Raw genomic sequence first — 21,283 nt, forward strand, 5'->3', positions numbered from 1 at the left:
ATAGCATTCATGTGAAGTATGTAATAATTTCAATTCAGGGTCACATACTCTTCCAATGTTGTACCTGTTGTTCCATTCCATGGAACTTTGTAGGAGGCAGATTACGCCTTTGAAAAGGCTGCCCTAATAGGGGAAATCACAGGCACAAGTTTCTATTTGAGGGTGTTGCTGCAACATATATGCAACATAGCATGACTCAAATGTGGGTGTATAAGAACCGACATGTATGCAAGGGACTAGTGTGGCATTCGCATCTTTCGAACATGTGTGCTGTAAATGTGGAAACATGAACCTTGGTGACGTTATTACCAAATGCGTCCAAACAAGACCAAAGTGCTGTTATTCTTTTCTTGGTTGCAGAAGAACAAACACTGGTGGACATCCACTAGAGAATGAAGAATGTATTTGGGGCAGCATGTGTGATAAAACCAACTGCAACAAGGGATGTCACTACTTTATGATAATGCACATCGCCATATCGCAAATGTCATTATGCAGAAGTTACACCTACTCAAGTGGGAGATACTCGACCACCCACACTATAGTCCTAATCTCTCCTCAAGTGATTATCACATATTTGCTCCTTTAAAAATGGCCTTGGAGGATCTACAGTTCCTGTCAGGTAAGAATGTGCAAGAGGCATTTATGGACTTCTTCATTCAGGAGACATGGTGTTTTACAAATGGGTATCTTCAATCTGGTGCATCAAGGGGATGGTTGCCTCAGTGCTCACAGTGATTTTGCCTGATTGGCATACTGAATCTGGACTGTATGGCCTGTGAACAGAAACATTTTAATCACCCATTATATAATCGTAGTGCATAGCTTCTTTATGTAGGAGTACATGTTAAGCAAGGGCTGGTTTGGATGGAGCAGCCTGGTATAGTGCATCTACTTATCCAGTTTCCCTTGCACTTTCTTATTGTCTGCACATGTTATTTCTCACCACAGTCGTACAAGTGGTGTTCGAGCTCATTTTTGACTGTCAGAGAGCACTCATATTTTAGTGGGAAGGGGGTGCGGAAGACAAGCTAAATATTATTCTTCTCTAAAATGTAGCTGATGCTTCTCAGTGTAGTGCTGGAATATGGTAGGAAGGTCACGGCATGAGGAATAGTGTCTGCACACACTCACACACACACACACACACACACACACACACACACACACACACCAATCTTTATTTATGAGGGTCCAGTTGTCACCTCCTTGTGCAAAAATACAGCGTAATCAGGAATCTATATTGTGCACCTAGTGCTCACAGGGAGATGTCAAAACTACCAGTTACATACATCCTTCTGGAATAGCACATGACTTCTTTTTGGAGTTAACTTGGTTGCTAATATCTTTTGGATACTATGGTCACCTATAAAAGTAGTCTTGTAGAGCTGGTCTTGCTGTTCAGTGCCAGCTAATAATCTTCTTCACTGTCCTCGGATCTTCTGCCTTGTAGATTTTGTGAATTAACTGGAAAAAGACCTTATTTCTCTCCTCAAATAATGTAAAGCGTTCATTATCAGAGTTCCATCATTTCAACCATATGCTGTCAGATTAACCATTAATACAATGTACTTTACAATGAGCACCAGACTGGTGTTCCTCTCTGGTCCGTATACAGTGGAGTAAGTCAATTACATTACATTTCAGAGAGTTTCCAGGAAGTGGATACGAATATTAAAGTGATATAGAACATAAAAAATTTATTGAAAATGTAATTATTTTTTTTTACAAACACATTAAGTAACTTCTCCCATTAATGTATGAAAAATTATATCCTCCATATGACCACCCAAGACCATGTGGCAATGAGCAATGCTTTCACTGAAGTTCTCACTGATGCTTTCACAAAAATCAGGTGGGATGCCATTAATAACCCTTTCAGTTTCATCCTTTTATTGATGTATTGTTTGAGGTTTGTTCATGTACACTTTTGAGTTCACAAATCCCTACAAAAAAGTCACAAGGCATAGGGTCACTTGATCTGGCAGGCCACTCGTTGTTGCCACATAGAGATAATTTTTTGATGAAACTTTTCATTAAGGAGAGCAATCATTTCATGAGCTGTGAGACATCTCACACCTCCTTGTTGAAACCAAAATCATCATTTTCATCAGTAATAGGGAAATTTCAATCAGAAAGTATGTCTTGGTAATGGTCATCATTCACAATAATGGCAGCTCCCTCATTATTTTCAAAAAAGTATGGGCTGACCACTTCTCTTGCCCAGAACCCATCTCACATAGTCATGTGTTGCAGATGCATCTCATCTTCCACAGTCCCTCGTGGATTTTGGTTACCCCAAATTCTGCAGTTCTGCTTATTGACGTACCCACTGAGCTTCGTGTGAGAAAATCATTCTTTTTGTGAAGTTTTCATTCTCCTCTTGTTGAGCCAAGACCGATTGAGGACATCACTGCCTCTTTCCATGTTCTGCAGGCTTGAACTCTTGTGTAAGTTGAATTTTGTATGTGTGCATTTTCAGATCTTTTGAAAGGGTTTCATGCAGTGAACTTAGTGATAAACTCAGTTGTTGAGCCCTGATTTTCTGGGGCTTATGACCACATTGTTACGCATGACAGCAATGTTTTCTTGTTTTCAAACTGAACACTGTATCTTGTTTTCTTAATGTTTGGAACAGAACCTGTGGTCTCAAACTTTCATATCAACTTCCTGACTGATGATTTACATTGACCAGCATTATGTCCGAGTGTTCACAAACGGTTGGCAGGGGACTTTCACTGTTTTTGTAATAACTTTTTATCACTTGGATACATTGCTTGGTTTTCATCTACTCCATGATGAAAATAGACATCAAACAACAATGCTCACCATACAGAAACCATCAGGCTGCTAGTGGTAAGAATCACTCATAACAAACATGAAAAAACATGGCTGCCATCTGTCATATGACAAAACAGCACAAAATTGAAATCGTCCTTGCTTCCCGGATACCTGTTACACATCGTTCATTGCTATAGCAGGCTCTTTGGTTATTCTGTGATGGTCCACCATACTACATCCCACCAGCAGCTGCATGGAATAACACGTCCACCACACCCAGTGGCAACTTCAGTTCACCACCCGTGCCCATGGGCAGAGCAGCTCCTTCATATATTCTTGTTTCTGCATAAACAGAATCCTAGTGGCTGTTTTTTGTTCACTGTACCTCATTTAACTTAAAACAAGAGTTTCTATCTCTATTTACATGTGAATGTCTACCATTTCTCAAAGAGGCTAAGAGTGTGCCATGGTAGTTCCTAACAAAATATTATGTTACGTTACAACTCAAACATAGAGACCACATTATTTCCAGTGAGGAAAGTCTGCAGCATGAATTACAATATTTTAAAACTACATTATAAATTACTCCGTACATAACTTTGTGCTTTCACATTGTATCACAGTGACTGAATCACCACAAGAAGAACCACATGCCAAGGCCTTCTTTCAGTATACTGCTCTACATCAAGAAGAATGTTTGCATCTATAAACATGTGCTGGAGGTGCTGGGCAACATTGTCCCACAACTTATTCCTGGACAGGATTAATGAAATGGGTGTATATCAAGTGGTCAATGTGATGGTACCTCAGTGCATCATGTCACTTAATGTCATGTATTTGTTTAATACTAAAATACTATGATCTAGTATGACATCAGAGTATTTTTCCTTCAAGATGTTCAGTGGTGCTCACACTTGTGTGTGGAAAAATGGCATTGAGACCAGATATACGATTTGGTGTACAAGCTCTCTCTCTCTCTCTCTCTCTCTCTCTCTCTCTCTCTCTCTCTCTCACTCTCACTCTCACTCTCACTCTCACTCTCACACACACACACACACACACACACACACACACACACGGAATAGGCCGGCCAAGGTACAGGCTCTCTGCATCCAATCCAGTGATTTGGAATCAATTAATGAAGACGTGTTGTAGTATGTTGTGCACTACGGACTGGACAGCCATCATGTTGGTAGTTCCTCATCGTCTGCAGAGAGAAATGTCTTCTAGCATCCATGGAAGATGAGACTGCAATACTTGAGCATATTCAGTGTTCCTCCTTTGAAAAATAGGCCTGTGAGCTGATGGCTCACTATTCCACACCACACGTTTACCCTCCATGGACACTGACCTTCCACCTGCTGAAGCCAATGGGGCTTGTCAACAGACCAATAGTGCCTGTTTCGGCAGTTTAGCTGGACATGATTGGTAAATGCGACTTCATCACTAAACAAAATACATTATACACCTGGAGTATCCTGTCTTAATGCTCATGTACAGAAGTTAATGAAAATCTCATAATCATTTCCATGCAGCTCTTGATGGAGAGAAATGTGATAGGAATGGAACCTACGTCAATGGAAAATGCATAGGCCACTTGTCTGACTCATGCCACTTCCTCATGCAATGAAACGGGAGCTAATGTGTGGATCAACAGCTTCATGTGAGCTTTCAAAAATATTAATGATGCCCTCAACTATGTACCCTCAGACTCTGAGTTGAAATATTAAAAGTTTTGGTTGGTTTCGTTGTCTAGGGGCTGCGATATATAGCTCCCGCATTACAATACTGTGCTGAATCTACAGAATACATTATGAATATACACATGAATCGAATGGTTGAAGGTTCCTATCACCCAACAATTGTGAATTTTGAATGTAACAAAGAAATTTATAAATGAAAGATTGGAATTAAATAAAATCTGCAGGTAATATTTTAATGACTTTAAATTATGAATATGATAGCAGAAGTACCTTTCAGAATGCCATTTATTACTGTAAAACACTTATTGGTGTCGATGGTCCACAATTAAATAGAATATAAGTTAAATAACAGGGAAACAATAGGTTCCTACTTCACATAATTAGTTATGAGCAACAACATAGCTCGCAAGATATTCGCCTCTAAGTGCATACTACATCTTCACTCCAGAAATCACGGAAATCTCACAAGTGCACAAGTTGGTACTACAAAATATTTCTATCTCCCGCGACCAGGTGCAAACTGCTCAGCACTCTCCAAATATTTCCTGTGACCATCCATCATGCCCCCCGTCCAGCACTCCCCTGTCCTGTGCGACCTGATGCTCCTCCCCCCACTTTCATCCAGTCTCTCCATTGACTTAGTAGTCGTCTACCGTAGTAACAAGTGCTGTGATTGGCTAGAATGCTCCCGCCATGTCTTCTAGCCAATGCACACTCACAAACATATTGAAACACATACGAAATACTGGATTTACATTTAAATAACCTGAAATTAAACAAATATTCCTACAGCTGGACCATAAGCACACTCTAACACACATTATTAAATACATAAACAAATCAATTAAACATATATCAAAGGAATAGAAACAAAAGTAGGCCAGTAGCCTAATGACTCTGTGCTTTCTAAGAGACAGTAAATATTTGACCAATTTCTTCATGAATAGTAGATATTGGATATAAAAAAAGACATAGACAAATAAATTTATTTATTAGCATGCCACTACTGTTTTTTTGTGTACCTATGGAGTACTTACGGCCTGTCGTGATCAATAGTAATCGGCCACTTTGACCTCCAATAATTCATGTACTATTCAAGTTACATGCCTGTAATTCATACCAATTTAGGTTTACACTAATAGCTTTCGAAGGACATGTCAATCGACAAAATCAGATAAACCATTTAGATTTTGTAAATTAGTTGCTGGGTGTTACTTGTATAATTTACAGTCAGATACTAAACTTTAAACTAATAAAGATATTGAAAATCTGATTATACCATCAGAATCGTCATGCAAGTAATGATAATGTATGGCGCTCCCTATGCCGTCTGCGCCTGCTGTGGCCATTTCTGGTGGTGCCATCAATCTCTAGGTGCTCCATCTTTGGTCCGCGCCCATTGTGGCTCTCTTCTGAGGTAGCGGACATCCCAAGGCATTCCGCGGCGAGTTTCTCTTGTGGCTGAGCCATTCTCCTGGCCTTCTGAACTCGGTATGCGCCTGTGAGTTGCACTTCCTGCGGCATCCGGCTGCTGTTGGAGCTGCATATTACGATGGTCATCCTCCAAGGAGTTTGCTGCCACCTGGTATTGCGTATGCATTGTGTTCCGTTACTTATGTCCTTGGGCATCTGTAATTCATTTCTGGAGGAGGGAACTTTCTTCTGTTGTTTCTGTAGTAGATCCAAAGCAGGATTCCACACAGTAGTAAGCTGATATCCTGCTACCTGGTTGATCAAGTTCTCCGCCATCTTGATTTCAATCAATTCATTAATGACACTAGTCCAGAATCGGGAGGTCTGAGGCAGGATCCTGGTTTTTCATAATCTGTGGTGTGCTCAAGGTCCAGGCAATGTTCTGCTATTGCAGATTTAGTTACCTGTCATAGCCTGGTATTTCTCTGGTGTTCTTTACATCTTATTTCAACTGTTCTGGTAGTTTGACCAATGTAAGACATCCCACATTCACACGGTATATGGTAGACACCAGGTTTCCATAACCCCAAATCATCCTTGATAGTTGCAAGGAGCATCCTTATCTTGTTAGGTGGCAGAACACACTCTTGATATTGTGTTTCTTCAAGATTCTGCTGATCTTGGCAGATATAGACCCAGCATATGGTAGAAAGGCTACTTTCCTGGTCTCTTCTTCCTGCTCCTCTCCTGTTGTTCAGGTAATCTGGTGGGATGGAGTGCTTTGCGGATGTCCCTGGTGGAGTATCCGTTGTCTGTGAACACTCTTTGTAGATGTTCTAATTCCACTGTCAGGCTGTCTGGGTCAAGAGAGTGTTTTGGCTTAGTGTATGAGTGTTCTCAGCACTCCATGCTTCTGTGCTGGGTGATGACAGCTGTCAGCCTGTAGATATAAGTCAGTGTGTGTTGGTTTCCTGTACACACTGTGGCCTAAGGTGCTGTCTACCTTCCCCTTTACCAGGACATCGAGGAATGGGAGCTGACCATCACTCTCTAGTTTCAGATGGTCGAGGAACTCATCCAGTCTTCTCTTGCCATATGGCCAGATGACGAACGTGTCATCAATGTATCTGAAGAAACACGTCGACTGGTAGGCAGCAGTTGTAAGTGCCTCATCTTCAAACTTCTCCATAAATAGATTTGCCACTACTGGAGATAAGGGGCTACCCGTGGCCACTCCTTCATTCTGCTCATAGAAACTCACCGCGGTCGTGGACAACATAAGGAACTTCAACAGAGCCATGATAGTGCTAGGATCACGCCTATCAGGCATGGACCCAATACAGGACACCTTGGGATGTCCACTACCTCAGAAGAGAGCTGCAATGGGCGTAGACTGAAGATCGAGTGCCTAGAGACTGATACCACCGTCAGAATTGGGCGCAGTGGGTGTGGATGGCATAGGGAGTGCCACACACCGCCCAGGCATAAATATGGGACAAGGTCAACTCGTCAATCAGTCTCAGGGAACACCTCATGAAGACACAGAGTTACGATGTCAAAAATATCGTGTTGGGAAGATGCAGACCACTGGTAGTACACCTGATTCTACGAGATGACAACCAATTGCTGCTAAAGTCTTAGAAATTATAGTGATAATGTACATGTTTCTTTTTTAGGTATCATGATTGCTCTGGCTATTATTAATTTCTACATGAACTGTGATATGCCTGCCATTATGGTTTCACAAAGTCCGCCATCTTTGGCAGTCCCAGCATACAAATCTCCTTCATCGACACAAAGCAGAGTCCTCGACACAGCGTCAAATGGAATTCCCAGCCACGCGGTCGGCCTGGACCATGCGCTGGGGCTACCCCTCTTGCTCTGGCTAATGTTCAGCACCACGCAGTTGCTGACAAGCCCCAGCTTGCCGAGCTGCCTGTGTGGCCACGCCAACTCTGAACTTAGAATATTTTCATGGTGCCACAACTCACCCATTACCTCACAAACAACAGCAAAATCACAAATTTCCCCCTATTGTGTCGCCATTGGTTGCTTCTCTTTGTAATATAATGTGGCAGAAAGTGAATTTGTGACGTGAAGTTAGGGATGTGTATCACTGCTTAACACAAGAAGACAATATACCATGTCATACTACAGATATCCTCCACCAAATAAATATTATATATCTTGTGAAATTCAGGGTGCTGATTCTTAATGCTGCCATTCATCTTGATGTTACTGTATCACCATTCAGGAATTGTGCAAGCTCCAGGAAATCGTGTTCACAATGAGTTTTATTTCGCACGCTAGATGTTCGGCGGTGAACTACATGTAAAATTGACTTAACACTGTCTCATGACTGATGTCAAACTGAACTCCAACTGAGATATGGTGGCTTACAAATCGCCTCTATTTATATGATTTTAGACAGTTACTGACATTGTTATATATTAAATTTTTAGTTTTAACAAATAAAACTTTTACATACAGTTTCCCAAATTACACAGAAATTTACATGAAATAAAAGTGATCCATTTCATACAAATACAGGAAAGAATATGTTTCTATTAAGACTATAAATTACATGTTTTATCATTACAACAATATATTTTGTTAATTTGTATATATTATTTTACTTAAGTAAAGGATAATCACCTTATTATTTTCAGATGAACAGAGGGATTAGTTTTATTTAATGAAAGGCTGAGATTCAATTAACTAAATATTGTACAAGTAAAACTTTACATTTCTATATAACTGCAATTACAATTTCGTTAACTAACACCAAACAAAACATTAGTATGCTGAACTCTGACTGAAAAATTATCATGTCCTATTTCTACCATGTATACAATTTGTTTTTTAGTTTGAAAACATAAAAATAGCTGTCTTTCGATGACTATAAGTATTGGAACTTTAATTGTTAATTACTGCATAATTACAATAGCAATTTTATTACTACCATGTGCTTGAAATTTGTATAATGTACAAATTGTGATGGTACATCAGCTTTTAACCCAACATATTTCCTTCATTCAGCATATTGCTGAGGTCCAATGTAAACAATGTTTAGCTTAAATTCATGCAAATTATGAGTTTGCTGCAACAGAAAATCTTCAGTGTATTTGAATACAGATAGCCAGAAAAGACAAAATCAAAGCAGCATACTGATATTACACATATGCCCTCTTCAAGAGATTTGGGATGAGATTGGTAAAAGGATATAGGATCCTAATGGGTTGTGATACTACAATACCCCTGAAGAGGTTTGGCTATTGCAGAGAGGCAAAGCTCTTCTAAATCTCAGGCTAAAGTGAAAGGAATATAATCATGACAAGGACGTGCCTCAGTCGGAATGCCAGACATTAGATAGATGCTGTATGAAACTGATTTTGAAGTCAAAATTTCAGATAGATAAAAGACGTGTATCATCTTCCTAATTTAATGGTCAGAATGATCACAGCTATATCAGTGTCCTCAAATAAACATGAATGTACATCAATAAACTAAATAAATTGCTTCTCAGAATAATCCCTACTGTGTCTCTCACCTCTGTGAGTGTATCAAATGTAGTAAACTGTATATCAGTATAAAGTGCTATGTTTTACCATACTCCACTACACATCACTTTATTCCAACTCCTTCCTCAATTTATTTTAAATTTGTATCAGCACAAATCATCATTGATTTACTTATGTATACATATATCCTATAATTGTTAATTACTCCAACCATAGTGTAACTTCCCATTCAGAAGTATGGTGAACTGTACAATGTAAAAGTTATTCTGTGTATAAAATACACTGCGAAAAAGCAAAATTCAAGTTGATAACATAAAATCTAACCTACTACACCAGACAAAATGTGGATTTGTTTCCATTAATGTCACATAAGATTCAAGAGTTTTCCTACATCAAATCATAGAAGAACATTAATTTAAAGAATATGCCAGAAAACGCAGAGGAGAATAGGAGAATTCCCTCTAACCTGTTGAGTGAGATCTAGGTAGTACATGAATTGTGCAGAGTGAATCCACTCATAGGAAATGTGATTGCAGCAAGTGACTGTAAGGCCACAAAACAAGTTATATTTCAAGAAAATCACTTACACCCTAATATATAATCAAATACAAGAGTTTATGTATATATTGCTGTTGTGGTCTTCAGTCCAGAGACTGGTTTGATACAGCTCTCCATGCTACTCTATCCTGTGCAATCTTCTTCATCTTCCAGTACCAATTGCAACCTACATCCTTCTGAATCTGCTTAGCGTATTCATCTCTTGGTCTCCCTCTATGATTTTGACCCTCCGTGCTGCCCTCCGATACTAAATTGGTGATCCCTTGATGCCTCAGAACATGTCCTACCGACCGATTCCTTCTTCTAGTCAAGTTGTGCCACAAATTTCTCTTCTCCCTAATTCTATTCAATACCTCCTCATTAGTTATGTGATCTACCCATCTAATCTTCAGCATTCTTCTGTAGCACCAAATTTCAAAAGCTTCTATTCTCTTTTAGTCCAAACTATTTATCACCCACATTTCACTTCCATACGTGGTTACACTCCATACAAATACGTTCAGAAACAACTTCCTGACACTTAAATCAATACTCGATGTTAACAAATTTCTCTTCTTCAGAAACGCTTTCCTTGCCATTGCCAGTCTACATTATATATCCTTTCTACTTCGACCATCATCAGTTATTTTGCTCCCCAAATAGCAAAACTCCTTTACTACTGTTAGTGTCTCATTTCCTATTCTAATTCCCTCAGCATCACTCGACTTAATTCGACTACATTCCAATATCCTAGTTATGCTTTTGTTGATGTTCATCTTATATCCCCCTTTCAAGACACTGTCCATTCTGTTCAACTGCTCTTCCAAGTCCTTTGCTGTCTCTGACATAATTACAATGTCATCGGGGAACCTCGAAGTTTTTATTTCTTCTCCATGGATTTTAATTCCTACTCCAAATTTTTCTTTTGTTTCCTTTACTGCTTGCTCAATATACAGATTGAATAACATCGGGGATAGGCTACAACCCAGTCTCACTCCCTTCCCAACTATTGCTTCCCTTTCTTGCCCCTCGACTCTTATAACCACCATCTGGTTTCTGTACAAATTGTAAATAGCCTTTCGCTCCCTGTATTTTACCCCTGCCACCTTCAGAATTTGAAAGAGAGTATTCCAGTCAACATTGTCAAAAGCTTTCTCTAAGTCAACAAATGCTAGAAACATAGGTTTGCCTTTCCTTAATCTATCTTCTAAGATAAGTCGTAGGGTCAGTATTGCCTCACGTGTTCCAATATTTCTACGGAATCCAAACTGATGTTCGCCAAGGTCGGCTTCTACCAGTTTTTTCCATTCGTCTATAAAGAATTCGCAGTATTATTTTGTAGCCGTGACTTATTAAACTGATAGTTCAGTAATTTTCACATCTGTCAACACCTGCTTTCTTTGGGATTGGAATTATTATATTCTTCTTGAAGTCTGAGGGTATTTCGCCTGTCTCATACATCTTGCTCATCAGATGGCAGAGTTTTGCCAGGGCTGGCTCTCCCAAGGCTATCAGTAGTTCTAATGGAATATTGTCTACTCCCGGGGCCTTGTTTCAACTTAGGTCTTTTGGTGCTCTGCCAAATTCTTCATGCAGCATCATATCTCCCATTTCATCTTCATGTACGTCCTCTTCCATTTTTATAATATTGTCCTTGAGCACATAGCTCTTGTACAGACCCTCTACATACTCCTTCCAACTTTCTGCTTTCCCTTCTTTGCTTAGAACTGGGTTTCCATCTGAGCTCTTGTGATATTCATACAAGTGGTTCTCTTTTCTCCAAAGGTCTCTTTAATTTTTCTGTAGGCAGTATCTATCTTACCCTTAGTGATATATGCCTCTACATCCTTACATTTGTCCTCTAGCTATTCCTGCTTAGACATTTTACACTTCCTGTCGATCTCAGTTTTGAGATGTTTGTATTCCTTTTTTCCTGCTTTATTTACTCCATTTTTATTTTTTCTCCTTTCATCAATTAAATTCAATATATCTTCTTATACCAAAGGATTTCTGCTAGCCCTCATCTTTTTACATACTTGATCCACTGCTGCCTTCACTATTTCATTTCTCAAAGTTACCCATTATTCTTGTATTGTGCTTCTTTCTCCTGTTCTTGTCAACTGTTCCCCAACGCTCTCTCTGAAACACTCTAAAATCTCCGGTTCTTTCAGTTTATCCAGGTCCCATCTCCTTAAATTCCCACCTTTTTGTAGTTTCTTCGGTTTTAATCCTCAGTTCATAACCAATAGATTGTGGTCAGAGTCCACATCTGCCCCTGGAAATGTCTTACAATTTTAAAACCTGGTTCCATATTCATCTACTACTTTTCCTTCACTTCTTTTTCATACTGTCAAATTCCAGTTCCCCATGACTCTTAAATGTTCGTCTCCCTTAACTATCTGAATAATTTCTTTCATGGCATCATAAATTTCTTCAATCTCTTCAGCATCCGTGGAGCTAGTTGGTATATAAACTTGTACCATTGTGTAGGCGTGGGCTTTGAGTCTGTCTTGGCTACAATAATGCATTCACTATGCTGTTCATAGTAGCTTATCCGCGTTCCTATTTATTTGTTCATTACTAGACCTTCTCCTGCATTACCCCTATCTGATTTTGTATGTAGCCTATAATCCTGTATTCACCTGACCAGAAGGCTTGTTCCTCCTGCACTGAACTTCACTAATTCTCACTATATCCAACTTTAACCTATCCATTTCCCTTTTTAAGTTTTCTAATCTACCTGCTTGATTAAGGGACCTTACATTCCATGTTCCGATCTGTGGAGTGCTAGTTTTCTTTCTCCTGATAATGACATCCTTGTACACATGACTGCCATCTCCAGCAGCTCAGAGTGGAATGCAGCTGTCACATAGAACGGAAGCAGCAATCTGTAGGGAGTGAGGAAGGGGAGTGGATAGCAGTGAATGGATGGGAAGAGCGAAGAGCACTGTCTGGCAGAGTATGCAGGGTCTAGACTGCCAACAAGCACTGTGTTGGGAGACTGAAGGCAGGGAGGTTTGTGGGGGGCGGTGAGGGGATGGGTAGAGGGAAGGAGGTGACAAAAAGGAGAGCAGTGGAGAAGGGAAAAGATGGGTGTGTAGGTTAGCAGCAAGCAGCACATAAATAGGGTGGGAGACAAGAATGGGAGAGAGATGATAAAACAGAGAAGGTGGAAAGTGTTGGGTGGAGCATATGGGGACAGAATGTTGCTTTAGGTTGAGGCCAGGATAATTTCAGGAATGGAGAATGTGTTGTAAGAAAACTTCCATCTGTGAAGTTCAGAAAAGCTGGTGGTGGAGGGGAGGGTCCAGATGCCTCGGGTAGTGAAGCAGCCATTGAAATCAAGTATGTAATGCTCAGCCACATGGTGGTTTACTTGGCTCTTGGCTACAGTTTGGCAGTTGTTGTTCATCCTGCTGGACAACTGTTTGGTAGTCATATGAATATAAAGACATAAAAAGCTGTGCAGTGATTGCAGCAAATTTGGTATATGAAATGGCTACTATCACTGGTGTCCTGGCTTCTGATGAGGTAGGATAACCCTTTGATAGGACTGGAATAGGAAGTGCTGGGTGGATGGATTGCGGAGGTCTTGCACTTGGGTCTTCAGCAGAGATATGATCCTTGTGGTAAGGGATTGGGATTGAGATTGAGAGTTGAAATAGAAATGGACTAGGATGTGGTGGAGGTTAGTTGGGCAACAGAACACCATTAAGGAGGGGTGGGAAGGATCTTGGGTAGGATGTCCTCATATCAGGACTTGATAGTAAGTGAACAAATCCCTGCTGAAGGATTTATAGTGTAGTTGTTCCAGTTGGCTTGGTATTGGGTGATGAAGAGGACACTCCTTTGTGGCTGGTTCTTCAGGGTGATGGGAGGATTGGCAGTGCGATGGGAAATGTCATGGGAGATCTGTTTGCGGACTTGGTCTGGGGGATAGTGCCCTGTTTGTGAAAGCCTATCAATTGTTGTTAATACTTCCACCAAAACCCTCAGCTCCACATAAGTTTCAGTCCTGTCCACAGGCCTCCCCTATAGCCCTACACTCAATATTAAATTAACATGCTGAACTTCTCAAAGACCTACTCTCCTTCATCCAGTGCTTGCAATGGAAGCACTTTGCCACCAATCCCTCCAATCAAAGCCATTCTAATCCCAACTCTTAATCCTACCTTTCCCAGTTCATACAACCATCCAACCATGATCCCCCAACCCTCCTACTTAACCACCCACTGATCACCTTCCAGGAATTCCTTACTTCCAATTTAGTCTCAACATCCTTCCTCAGATCCCTTCTTCAGAACAACAGCCTTCCAGCAGAATAACAGAAAGTGCACACATCCTCAAAACAAATCATGACCTAATCATCCTACCTACAGACAAAGGTTCTACCACTATTGTTATGAATCGCATTGACTACCTGGCAGAAGGCCTTTGCCAATTATCTGACTCCTCCAGAGTGATCCCATCCCAGAAGCCCAAGGCCATTCCCAAAACATCTCCCCTGAATCTATTTCGTTTTTCACCCTTATGCACCCCACATATCTACCTTCTACATGTCCCCCAAAATCCACAAAACCAACAATCATTAACGTACCGTTGTGGCTGGTTATTGAATCTCCACTGAAAGAATTTGGCCATCATTGACCAACACCTCCAACCATTTGAACCTAATCTAGCCTCCCATGTCAAAGATACCAACCACTACCTTCACTGACTCCACCAGCCCCACACCTTTACCTCCTGGATCCTTACAGGTCACTGTTGATCCCACCTCCCTCTACACCAATATCCTTCATGCCTATGATCTTACCCTTATTGAACATTACCTTTCCCAATGTCCTCAATACCCACTACCTCATTCCTCATACACCTTACTGACTTTATCCTAACTCACTACTATTTTTATAGTAGGTATACAAACAAATCCACAGCACATCCATGAGCACCTGCATGGCACCCTCCTGTGCCACCCTGTTTATGGGCCTGTAGAGGAGAGTTTCCTAGCCTCCCAAAATGCCAAACCCCTAGAGTGGTTGAGTTTCTTTGATGATATCTTCATGATATGGACTTGGAGCCAAGAAACCCTATCTTCGTTCCTTCACAACATCAGCACCTTCTTTCCCATCCATTTCACCATGTCCTCCCCAACCCTACATGCCATCTTCCTGGACATTGACCACCTCTTCTCTGATGGCTCCATCCATACCTCAGTCCACATTAAACCCACCAACCACTAACAGCACTTCTATTTCAACAGCTGTCATCTCTTCCTCACCAAAAAATTGCTCTCAGACACTATCACCCAGACCAAACCTGCACAAAGACCTCCCTGCCATTCCCATTCAAACACCCAATCCTCCCACCACCCCCCAGAGCCAGCCACAAAAAGAGTGTCCCATTTGTCACCCAACACCACAATGGACTGGAGCAACTGAACTACATCCTTTGCTAGAACTTTGATTAGTCATCATCAAGCTCTGAAATGGACATCCTACCCAAGATACTTCCCACCCCTCCTAAAGTGGTGTTCCATTGCCCATCCAATGGCCACAACATCCTAGTCCATCCCTATGTCATTCCCAATCTTACCCCTCGCCACAAGGATCATATCCCTGTGGAAGATCCAGGTGCGAGACCTTCCCAGTCCACCCACCCAGCACTTCCTATTCCAGTCCTGTCACAGGCTTATCCTACTCCACCAGAAGTCAGGCCATTGTGAAAGCAACCATGTCATATAGGAGCTTGGTTGTAATCATTACACAGCTTTTTATATTGGTATGACTACCAGCCAAGCAGTGCAGCAGGATGAATAGCCACCACCAAACTGTGGCCAAGAGCCAAGGAGACCACTCCGTGGCACAATATGAACTGAACACAACATTCTTGATTTCAATGGCTGCTTCACTACCTGAGGCATCTGGATCGTCCCCTTCACCACCAGCTTTTCTAAACTGCACAGATGGGAGTGGTCCTCACAACACATTCTCACATCCTCCACTCCCAGAATTATCCCATCCTAAACCTGTGGTGACATACTGTTGACACAGCCTCCATCCAACAGTCTTCATCCCCTCGGTTGTATCACCTCCTCCCCATTTTCATTTCCCACCCTCTGCCATTGCACCTGCCCATCTTACCCCTTCCTTGCTCCTCTCCTTTTTCACTCCCTGTCCCCCTCCCTACCTCCCTGCCCCTCCTAATTCAGTGACTGTCAGTCTTTTCCCTGCATGCTCCGCCAGACAGCAATCTTTCTTCCTCCCACCTGTACATTACAGTCCCTTGCACTTCCCTACCCCCTCCTGATTGCTGCTTCCATTCGGTGTGAGAGGTGCATTATAGTTTTAGCTGCCATAGATGGTAGTCATATGTAGAAGAGGTGTGCTTTTGTGTGTGAATGAATGATGTGTGTGTGTGTGTGTGTGTGTGTGTGTGTGTGTGTGTGTGTGTGTGTGTGTGTCTGCATGTTTTCATTTTCTGGGAAAGGCTGTGGCAGAGAGCATGTGTAAGTATCTTTTAGTTATACCTGGCTGCAACTTCAGGTGTCATCTTTACATTAGTAGCAGTCTGTCTTTCCTTATATTGTTACATCAATAGTTATATTAATGTGATGTGAAGATCTTCAACACCTGTTGTGACTTCACATATGCAATATCTTCTGAATTTTTTTCTGTGGTAACAGTAATGTAAATGCTTATGATTCAGATTAACACTGTGATAGACTGTTAGTATAACTGCAAAGGTAAAGGTACTACCAAGGGCATCCATACCAAGGTGCTATGTCCCACCTTCCTAGCTCTCAGGTAAGGGGAAAAATGTAGCTTACTCAAGTGTTTTTCTTCCAAGAAAATTATTTAAAACTTAGTACCCACACACAACTTTTAGTGGCTACTTGCCCCACTCTCGCTTTCCCACTACTCACTATTGTATGGGCACACTTGAGTTCTAATTTTAAAAAGTCAGTTGCAGTATATTCTAAAAAGAACTGTGGAGTCCATGGCAAAGGATATTTCCCCTTGTACCACATTTTAGGGTTTCTTCCAATTCCATTCACATATGGAGCACAGGAAGAATGCTACTTAAATACCCTTGATTGTGCTGTAACTTCTGGAAGCTCACCTTTGTGATATTTGAGATTGTAGTACATTCTTAGACTTCTCATTTAATACTAGATCTTGAAACTTTGTAAGCAAGTTTTGTATGGTAGTTGATGTTTATTTTCAAGTGTGTGTGTGACTGTGTTTTTCAGGATTTCCGTTACATTCTCCTGTTGGTCAAACAAATCTGTAACCATTCATGCTGCTTTTCTTTGTGTACATTAACATCCCCTGTTAGTCCTATTTGGCATAGGTCTCGCACACTTAGCAATGTTCCAGGATGGGTTGCACAATTGTTTTGTAGGCAATCTCTGTTTAGATTAGATTAGATTAGATTAGATCTACTTTCATTCCAATTGATCCGTAGTGAGGAGGTCCTCCAGGATGTGGAACATGTCAGAAAAACAACAATACATGACAGTTATTAAAGAGTAGAATAACATAATTTCTTCATAATACTGATAAGCCTAATAATAATAATAAGGCCTCTGGTATGTTCTGCCAGTCGTAAAAGGCGACAAAAAGAACAAACCACTAATAGGGCTAACCTCCCATTTAGTGTGATTAGTTGGTTCAAGACAGAACTAAAGAAGCCTCGGACAAGCGCCGTCATGGTCGGGGACGACGCTTGAACCCTATGCCCACCAACAATGGTAATGACACTGCTAGCCAACTGGAAAATGATTTAAATCCAAATAGAGGTGTTTTGCAGGATATGCTTCCTTCAACCACCCTAGAAGAAAACCAAGACAGAGGATGAGATGGTCAGATGAAGTTAATTGATACCTCATGTTCTGTTATTACCAAGCAACAAACCTAGGAACCAACACAACTGGATACAGATCACAAGTATACAAATTTATTACCAGATACCCAGAATTAAAATTTTTAACAGAACAACGACTAGCTGATCAGATCCGTGTAATAATCAAAAATAACAGGATACCCCAGTCAGAATTAGAAAACATCAAACAACAAGTACAACAAATACTGGAACAAAATAATGTGCAATCAAAAGAAGAAGAAAATACAGTAATGGACTCAAACATCCCAGGGCAAACAAACAAAGAACAACACGCATCAATTAAACAATCAGAGGAAAACGAAATCTTAAGACAGCCACCAGAACAAGCACAAATAGAACACGAAGTGACACACATGTTACATATAGAAGAAAAATTTCAGCTGACATATATAGAATACAAAGACACAAATACAGACATTAGACCATTCTTGCATAGACCGCCAAATAACCCACAAGTCGAAACAACAATAAAAACTATCAACACAATCATACACAACAAAATAAATGAAAACACAGCTATGGAAGAGTTACAACTACTGGTTTATATAGGAGCACTCACTACACTAAATATACACACTAGGCAGAGATCAGAACCAACCAACACACAGAAGAAACCCACAAAACCAGCATGGCAACACAGGCTACAGATCAGAATAGAAAAACTGAGAAAAGACATTGGACAGCTAACACAATTTATAAGAAATGAAATGTCAGACAAAAAACGATAAAGGTCAGGTAAAATCTCACAACAGGAAGCGATAGAGCAATTAGATGAAAAGAAGCAGAAATTACAAGTGTTGGCCAAACGACTTAGAAGATACAAAAAAAGTGAAAATAGAAGGAAACAAAACCAAACATTCAACACAAACCAAAAGAAATTTTACCAGACAGTAGATAACACACACATTAAAATAGACAATCCACCAAACATAACAGACATGGAACACTTCTGGAGCAACATATGGTCAAACCCGGTACAACATAACAGGCATGCACGGTGGATACAAGCAGAAACAGACACATACAAGATGATACCACAAATGCCTGAAGTGATAATTTTGCAACATGAATCACCCAAGCAATTAATTCTACTCACAATTAGAAAGCGCCAGGAAAAGATAAAATAGCAAATTTCTGGCTAAAGAAGTTCACCTCAACACATTCACATCTAACTAAATTATTGAACAGTTACATTGCAGACCCATACACATTCCCTGATACACTTACACATGGAATAACTTATCTGAAACCCAAAGATCAAGCAGACACAGCAAACCCAGCTAAATATTGCGCCATAACATGCCTACCAACAATATACAAAATATTAACTTCAGCCATTACACAGAAATTAATGACATATACAACACAGAACAAAATTATAAATGAACAACAAAAAGGCTGTTGCAAAGGAGCACGAGGATGTAAAGAGCAACTGTTAATAGATGCAGAGGTGACATATAAAGCTAAAACTAAACAAAGGTTGCTACACTAAGCATACATTGATTACCAAAAAGCTTTTCATAGTGTACCCCACTCATGGTTACTACAAATATTGGAAATATACAAAGTAGATCCTAAATTGATACAGTTCCTAAACATAGTAATGAAAAATTGGAAAACCACACTTAATATCCAAACAAATTCAAATAATATCACATCACAGCCAATACTGATTAAGCGTGGAATATACCAAGGAGACTCATTAAGTCCTTTCTCATTCTGCCTTGCTCTGAACCCACTATCCAACATGATAAATAATACAAATTATGGATATAATATTACTGGAACATACCAACACAATATCACACATTTGCTATACATGGATGATCTAAAACTACTGGCAGCAACAAATCAACAACTCAACCAATTACTAAAGATAACAGAAGTATTTAGCAATGATATAAATGTGGCTTTTGGAACAGACAAATGTAAGAAGAATAGCATAGTCAATGGAAAACACACTAAACAAGAAGATTACATGTTGGATAACCACAGCGACTGCATAGAAGCGATGGAAAAAACAGATGCCTATAAATATCTAGGATACAGACAAAAAATAGGAATAGATAATACAAATATTAAAGAAGAACTGAAAGAAAAATATAGACAAAGACTAACAAAAATACTGAAAACAGAATTGACAGCAAGAAACAAGACAAAAGCTATAAATACTTATGCTATACCAATATTGACCTACTCATTTGGAGTAGTGAAATGGAGCAACACAGACCTAGAAGTACTCAATACACTTACACAATCACAATGCCACAAATATAGAATACATCACATACATTCAGCAACAGAAAGATTCACATTAAGGAGAAAGGAAGGATGAAGGGGATTTATCGACATAAAAAACCTACATTATGGACAGGTAGACAATTTAAGAAAATTATTTCCAGAACAACCAGAAACTAGCAAAATACACAAAGCAATCACTCATATAAATACATCGGCTACACCACTGCAATTTCATAACCACTTCTACAACCATTTAGATCACATAACATCAACAGATACGAAGAAAGTAAATTGGAAAAAGAAAACACTACATGGCAAGCACCTGTATCATCTAACACAGCCACACATCGATCAAGACGCATCCAACACATGGCTAAGAAAAGGCAATATACCCAGTGAGATGGAAGGATTCATGATTGCAATACAGGATCAAACAATAAACACCAGATATTACAGCAAGCATATTATTAAAGATCCCAATACCACAACAGATAAATGCAGACTTTGCAAACAACAAATAGAAACAGTAGATCACATCACAAGTGGATGTACAATAGTAGCAAATACAGAATACCCCAGAAGACAGGACAATGTAGCAAAAATAATACATCAACAGCTTGCCTTACAACATAAACTTATAAAACAACACGTTCCCACATACAAGTATGCACCACAAAATGTACTGGACAATGATGAATACAAATTATACTGGAACAGAACCATTTTAACAGATAAAACAACACCACATAACAAACCTGACATCATATTCACCAATAAAAAGGAGAAATTAACACAACTAATTGAAATATCCATACTCAATACAACAAATATACAAAAGAAAACAGGAGAAAAAATTGAAAAATACATCCAACTGGCTGAGGAAGTCAAGGACATGTGGCATCAGGATTAAGTTGACATTATACCAATTATACTATCAACTACAGGAGTCATACCACACAATATCCACCAGTAGATCAATGCAATACAGCTACATCCAAACTTATATATACAACTACAGAAATCCGTAATTATTGATACATGTTCAATTACCCGAAAGTTACTAAATGCAATATAACATATACCGTACAGTTAAAAGGAAGTCACGCTTGATCAAGGTCCGCGTCACTTTCCATTTTTGACCAGACATAATATCTGAGAAGAGAAAGAATAATAATAATAGTAACA

At 39.9% G+C, this 21,283-nt stretch overlaps 1 protein-coding gene across 1 annotated transcript in view; it reads left to right on the plus strand.

Annotated features, from left to right (window-relative positions):
• LOC126162482 (ribonuclease P protein subunit p40-like) overlaps nucleotides 1–21,283 on the plus strand; it is a 265,430-nt gene that overhangs the window by 166,496 nt on the left and 77,651 nt on the right. The window lies entirely within an intron of this gene.

This window comes from Schistocerca cancellata, chromosome 2 (genome assembly GCF_023864275.1).
Source record: "Schistocerca cancellata isolate TAMUIC-IGC-003103 chromosome 2, iqSchCanc2.1, whole genome shotgun sequence".
NCBI classification, from domain to species: Eukaryota; Metazoa; Arthropoda; class Insecta; order Orthoptera; family Acrididae; genus Schistocerca; species Schistocerca cancellata.